A 6,293-nucleotide genomic window follows, 5' to 3' on the forward strand; every position below is an offset into this window, starting at 1 on the left:
AGAGACAGAGACAGAGACAGAGACAGAGAGCATCTCAAGCAGGTTCCACACTGTCAGCCCAGAGCCCAGTGCAGGGCTCCACCTAGCAAACCGTGAGGAGCCAAAATCAAGGGTTTGACGTTCAGCCTCCGGAGCCACCACGCGCGCCCCCCACCCTGAATTTTCTTGTTGGTTCCAAATATCAGGAATCTGTGGACCTCGCTTTTTTAAGGTAGCAGGTGTACGACAGGCAAAGGACAGGAATTTCTCCGCTTTTGCTGGTGTGTTCTCGGGAAATGTGTCGTGACCACCTGGATCAATCCAGCCTCTTTCCTGGAACCATGGCAAAACGGCAAAGCTTTAGTTCCCCAGCCAGGATCCCTACAACAAATAAGCAGATATGACCAGCATGATGCCTAGAAAAAGATACTCGGAAATAGGGACCGTCCAGCGTCACCTAAAATAGCACAAGTGGCCTGCAGTCCTGATAGAGGGACATAATGACACTGGACCACGGGACAGAGCGATGCCATGCAGAAGCTTCAGGCTAGGACCTGAAAGTCCTGGCCCAGTGAATCACCTGTAAATAGAATTAAGAGCACCACTGCCCATCTTGCTGGGCTGTTGTGAAAAGCATATGGAAATCATCTGTGAAAACACTTCGTAAATTACATAGCATCACTAAGGTGTTCTCTTACTATACCCTAGACACGTGCCTAAAGTAAATGTATAGCACATGAAGTACAGCTGTTTGATAAATTTTCATTAAAAACGGTGGGATGGGGTGCCTGGGTGGCTCAGTGGGGTAAGCATCCAACTCTGGATTTCGGCCATATTTTCTTGATTTCAGGTCATAATCTCACAGTTCGTGAGGTCAAGCCCCACGTCAGGCTCTGTTGACAGCAGAGCCTGCTTGGGATTCACGCTCTCCTTCTCTCTTTGCATCTCTCTCTCTCTCTCACACACACAGAGACACACACAAACACACACTAAATAAATAAACATTTTAAAAGTGGGAAAATATAGGCAACACCACATACTTTCTTCATCATTTTGTTCTTAAAATTCAGAAGGAAGTTTTTGGGAAATTGTTCAATGGCAAGGTGTTTCCAGAGGGTTCCTTGGAAGACTCTGCTTCTTTAATTTCTTCATTCGACAAAAGTTTATTGAATGGCATCTATGTGTCAACTGAAGTGATGTGTCTTTTATTCAATGTAAATTTCTATGTAACAGGAATATTCAAAATATTTTTATAGGGAAATGAACGCCGTTCTGTATAGAACAAGATGATTTATTGCACATGTGCTTATTTTTCTTCCTTTCAAGAACCCATGACAATGAAAGCAAAGGATATTTAAAAGCAGTAAGCTAATAAAAGCAGAGAGGAGGGGGTCATGCAGAAGCTCTTCCCCACATCACACTGAAACCTCTCTTAGCAGGAGCAAAGCTGATTGGACCAGTTTTCCCGCCCTAGTCGACCCTCATGAAGGCATTCTTGCAATATGCTTCATGTAGAAGAGATATGACTTCAGAAAAACAGTCTAAACAACACAGCCAGGAAGAAAGGACAAAGAAGGTGGCATATGAGTGTCCAATGAACATCCGTTATCGAAAATGGTAATAATGATCACCACTGGATGTTTTAATTTGTACAGATCCGCACCTAAAACGCCAGTTGATTAATCGTGTAATAATTATATGGACGGACTGAAAGTTTTCTAAGATCCATGTATTATATAGGAGAAGGGTAAAGGTTTTAATTAACTTTAAACAATAATTTAACTTTGTATGTGGTCATTGTTTTTTTTACACAGAGAGAGATTTTAATGTTTTTCTATTCTTTAATACACTTCAAATGATTTCAATGACAGGATCATTAGCTTTTAGAACTTTAGAGTAAACCGTTCTGTTCTCTTACAATTCAGACATTTTAAGATTTCTTATAACTGCCAGACTTTTTCTATTAGCCTTTAAAAGTTTAAGTCATTTTCTCACATTAATTTCTCAATTAAATCATTTCTCAAATTAATCATCAGTTTCTTCTAATACAATTTCAGGACTGTCAAATTTTTTCAATCATAAAAACAATATTTCTAGATACATATGTGAGGTTCCTGTGTAAAATCTTAATAACACTCATTCTTCCCCAAGCAAAGAAATCTTTTGTTTCCTACTTTTCCTTTCATGAGAATCATAAAGTGTGATAATTATCTGGTATACGATGTGTATATTGTACTTAGACAATATACATATGTACATTATACATAATGCATTTTAATATACTATTTTAAATTACCATTTGCTTAAAGGACATTTCATAGGATGGTAGAACTGATTCAACGGCATTTATTTTTTTTCTTAGGTTGACTAAAGCCTTCTGTAGTACATTACTTGCACAATCACGGCTTTGAAGAGAAGTCACAAGTTCTTACATTTTGTAACATGTTGTGGAATGTATTTTAAAACAGAGGGAAAAGTGCATGACATCATGCTCATGGTATGGCATACATGTATCAATCATTTCTACATATAACTGTGTGGTGAGTGATACAATTAAGACCTAGACTACACAATCTATAGTTCTCACAAAAAGTTATATATTATGCCACAGTACTAAAAATAAAATATACTCTTCTCAAATAGTGAAAATAAAATATCCGTCATGTGTTTTATGTCACAAATGTTTTCTCATTTGACCGTGCCTCCTTTCCCCCCTCATTATAAATGAAATAATGACCAACATTTTATTAAACAATAATGACAATTCCCAGGCCATTAAGGCCTATAAAAGAGGAAAAGATGATTATCTTGTCATTAATTGCACAAATACACTCCTGATACGTTCAATATATGGTAAAAATATAAAAATAAGAGACAAATAAATATAAATATCTTCTCAGTAATTGAAAAATCAAAAGCCCAACTGTACCTTATTACAAATATGGTCTTCAATATACCTAACTGCTGTATCTTCAATAAGTACCCACTAACTGGGTATCCTAGGTACCCCTCACCAAATTGTGAGCCTTCAGCTGGGACTATACCTGGCCAGGAAGGGGGGGAGGGGGGGGAGCGGGGAGTGTTCTCCACAAGGGAGGGATTCAATCATACCTAGGTGCTGATCTCCCCGACCTGTATGTGGTCATTTCTAAAGTAACCACTAAAAGAATAAAAACAGTATAATTTACAAACCAGAAAGCGGGGAAAAATGGAATGATGTAAGGAGAAACTCATTAGATGCTCAAAGAAGAAAAAAAAAGCAAAAAGAAAAGAAAAAATGGAACATTTGACAACACAAAAAAGATGGTAGAAATCATCTAAATATAAAAATTACATTAAATATAAATGAAGTGAAATGCCTCATTTAAAAGGTAAAGATTTCGGGGCACCTGGGTGTCTCAGTAGTTAAGCCTCTGACTTCAGCTCAGGTCATGATCTCATGGTCCGTGGGTTCAAGCCCCGCATCAGGCTCTATGCTGACAGCTCAGAGCCTGGAGCCTGCTTTGGATTCTGTGTCTCCTTCTCTCTCTGCCCCTCCCCTGCTCATGCTCTGTCTCTTTCTGTCTCAAAAATAAATAAAACCTTTTTAAAAATTTAAAAATTTTTAAAAAGGTAAAGATTTCACTTTATAAAATCAAATTTTATGATGTTTACAAGAGATGCAGTGGGGGGAATCCATATACTAAGCAAGTACTAACCAAAAGGGAACTTCTGCCACTAATTAATATCAGATAAAATATAGTTTTAGTCAAAGGCATTTTTAGAGACAGATGAGATCACTGCTAGTGAAATGTCATCTTGGGGGCGATGACACTTGTGTTCACACGCACGTGCTCACCTTGTGACTGTGTATCTATGATCTGTGCACCTGCTGGTGTATAGGAAGAATGGACTTCTCTGGCCACTTCCGTCTCAAGTCCCATTTCCCTCCCCAGGAAGGCTACACAGGACTTTAAATTAAGGTCAGGCTTTGCAACTTCACGAAAGAGCAGACTCTGTTCTGTATCTAAGACTTGGGTCCTAAAATCTCTCCTCTGAGCTTCTCTGACATACTGCTCATCCGGCTTTGCCTAGTTATGCTTCTGGGTTATTGTGACCGGTGCGTATGGCAATTAAGTACAAAAAACCCTCACAAAAGCACCAGAAGTCAAAAATAGACTTTTCTTTAAAAGCTAGGTTTAAAATCGCTCTTTTTAAAGAAACACACACACAACAAACATTGTAACACACTGAACAGATAAGGCGATTCAAACACAAAACAACTTCACAATTTCTGGGTTGGACTGCTTCATGACTTGGTTCTAATCTCATTTCATGAGCAGAAAAAAGAAAAAAATTAACAAAACAGGGCTTAACCCTCCCTGCAAGTCCTTGGCATCAAAACCTTATCTTTCGGCCCCAATCAAATGCCAGCTTCCAGTGCCCATGAGAGGAACTCAAGTAATCCCAGGTCCAGTCCTTCCTCTAGAGGACCCGCAGTGACAACATGTTGAGTTAATGCCAACATCAAGCTACCTCGCTGCGTTAGAGGTGACGTTTTCCCCAGGCCCCTGCCTGAAGAAACAGGAGCATGCTCAGACTTCACAAGATGGACCCTCGGGAAACCAGCATGGACCCCTCAGAGTCTGCTGGTTTCAACTGCTAGCGGGGAGCCCCAGGGGGCTGCTGGGTACCCGATGGAGGGAAGCAAGCCCAGAGAGTGAGTGCGATCATCACACCTTCCTCCCCTGCATCTCCCAGAGCCGAGGGGGCCAGGGAGGCAGAGAGATATGGGGCGGGGGGGGGGGGGGGGGGGGGGGGGGGGGGGGGGGGGGGGGGGGGGGGGGGGGGGGGGGGGGGAGGCTCAGGATACAGGCTTCTGCTTGGGGCTAACTAAACCCAAGTTCATTTCCTGACTCCTTCCGTTGCTAGCTGGTAATGGAGAAGCTACTTCTCTGCTCTGCAGTTTTCACCATCATAAAAAAAAGGAAATACTCACCTTAGAGAATTGTTCTGAGCATAAAATATGTCTGAAACACTTAGAGCTCGGCTCGTAGTAGAAACTCAGCTCAAGCAAACCTTTCCCTACTGGCTGACGGCAAAGTGAGCAATCAGCCAGCATTCCTGAGAGACCCAGCGGCCCTTTGGGGATCTTTCAAGGCCCATGACTACCCTCCCCCGACCCATTCTATGCCCTCGCCTGATTTCTGCCAGCCCTGCCTGCTCTCTATCCCGAACCTGGTAGAACTTTCTGGAATCCTGATAATGCTCTGTCTTCCCGCCATCCAATAGCCATAGGAGGCTTCTGAGCACTTGAAATGTGGCCAGAGCAACTGAGAACCTGACTCTTGAACTTCATCCTAAGTAATTTAAATGAAAATAGCCCCAAGTGACCAGTGACTCCCAAAGCCAACAGCTCAGTCTTGGAGATCTCTGCTTAGCTCCTCATGGTTCACCGAGAAGGTCAGACTAATTCCACACAAGGGCAGCCCGACAGTCGTCACATTCAGCAGGGTGATATCCCCATGAGGTGCTGGGTCCTGTGGCTGGGATTAGAGGTAAGACAAATTATTTGCTTTTAGACTTTTATAGGGGCGCCTGAGTGGCTCCGTCGGCTCAGGTCACGATCTCATAGTTTGTGAGTTCGAGCCCTGGGTCGGCTCTGTGCTGACGGTTTGGAACTGGAGCCTGCTTCAGATTCTGTCTTCCCCTCTCTCTGACTCTCCCCTGCTCGCACTTTGTCTCTCTCCCTCTCCCAAAAATAAATAAACATAAATCTTTAGACTTTTATAAAGCAAGCGATCCTGATTGGACGCAAGCCCAAGCCATAGTAGAGCCTGTTTTTGATTTGCTGGTAAGTATGCCTAACCCGGGTTTTGTTTCTCTCTTCATGATTTCATACCTCACAGGCCCACCACTCACACACACACACACACACACACACACGTACACGCGCACAACCTCACACACTTTGAACTTTGATGTTCCTTCCAACCACTCTTCAACTGGTGACCCGGGTAAAGAGTGCGGGATCTTGGCGCTGCTGCAAACAATGCTCATTGCTGCGGCCTCCAGGGACGGTCTGCGAGCCCATCTCCTTCTTCAACCCAGAGCCCGTGCGGCCTTCCGGGACTGGCCTGGGGCAGGATCTGCGTCTCAGGCACCAGAGTAATTATAAGATTTCATTTGCTTTAAAAGAAACTAGTTATTGGCCACCAAGCAACAGGCTCCTCATGGGTTATGGACGCATCTCAAAACCTTTTTGCAAGCTGAGCTTGTGCAGACATTTGTAGGCGGCCATGTCTCCCCCTGAACCCTCAGTGCGGGGAGGGAGG

The 6,293-nt window shown here is 43.0% G+C and overlaps 1 long non-coding RNA gene across 1 annotated transcript; it reads left to right on the forward strand.

Moving 5' to 3' along the window:
* The first annotated feature begins 1,430 nt into the window (after positions 1-1,430).
* On the forward strand, positions 1,431-2,633 carry LOC115292644. The gene is made up of 2 exons (XR_003909073.1): positions 1,431-1,596; positions 2,342-2,633. It is a non-coding gene; the product is annotated as an uncharacterized LOC115292644 (long non-coding RNA).
* Positions 2,634-6,293: the final 3,660 nt, after the last annotated feature.

This window comes from Suricata suricatta, chromosome 5 (assembly GCF_006229205.1).
Source record: "Suricata suricatta isolate VVHF042 chromosome 5, meerkat_22Aug2017_6uvM2_HiC, whole genome shotgun sequence".
Classification (NCBI taxonomy): domain Eukaryota; kingdom Metazoa; phylum Chordata; class Mammalia; order Carnivora; family Herpestidae; genus Suricata; species Suricata suricatta.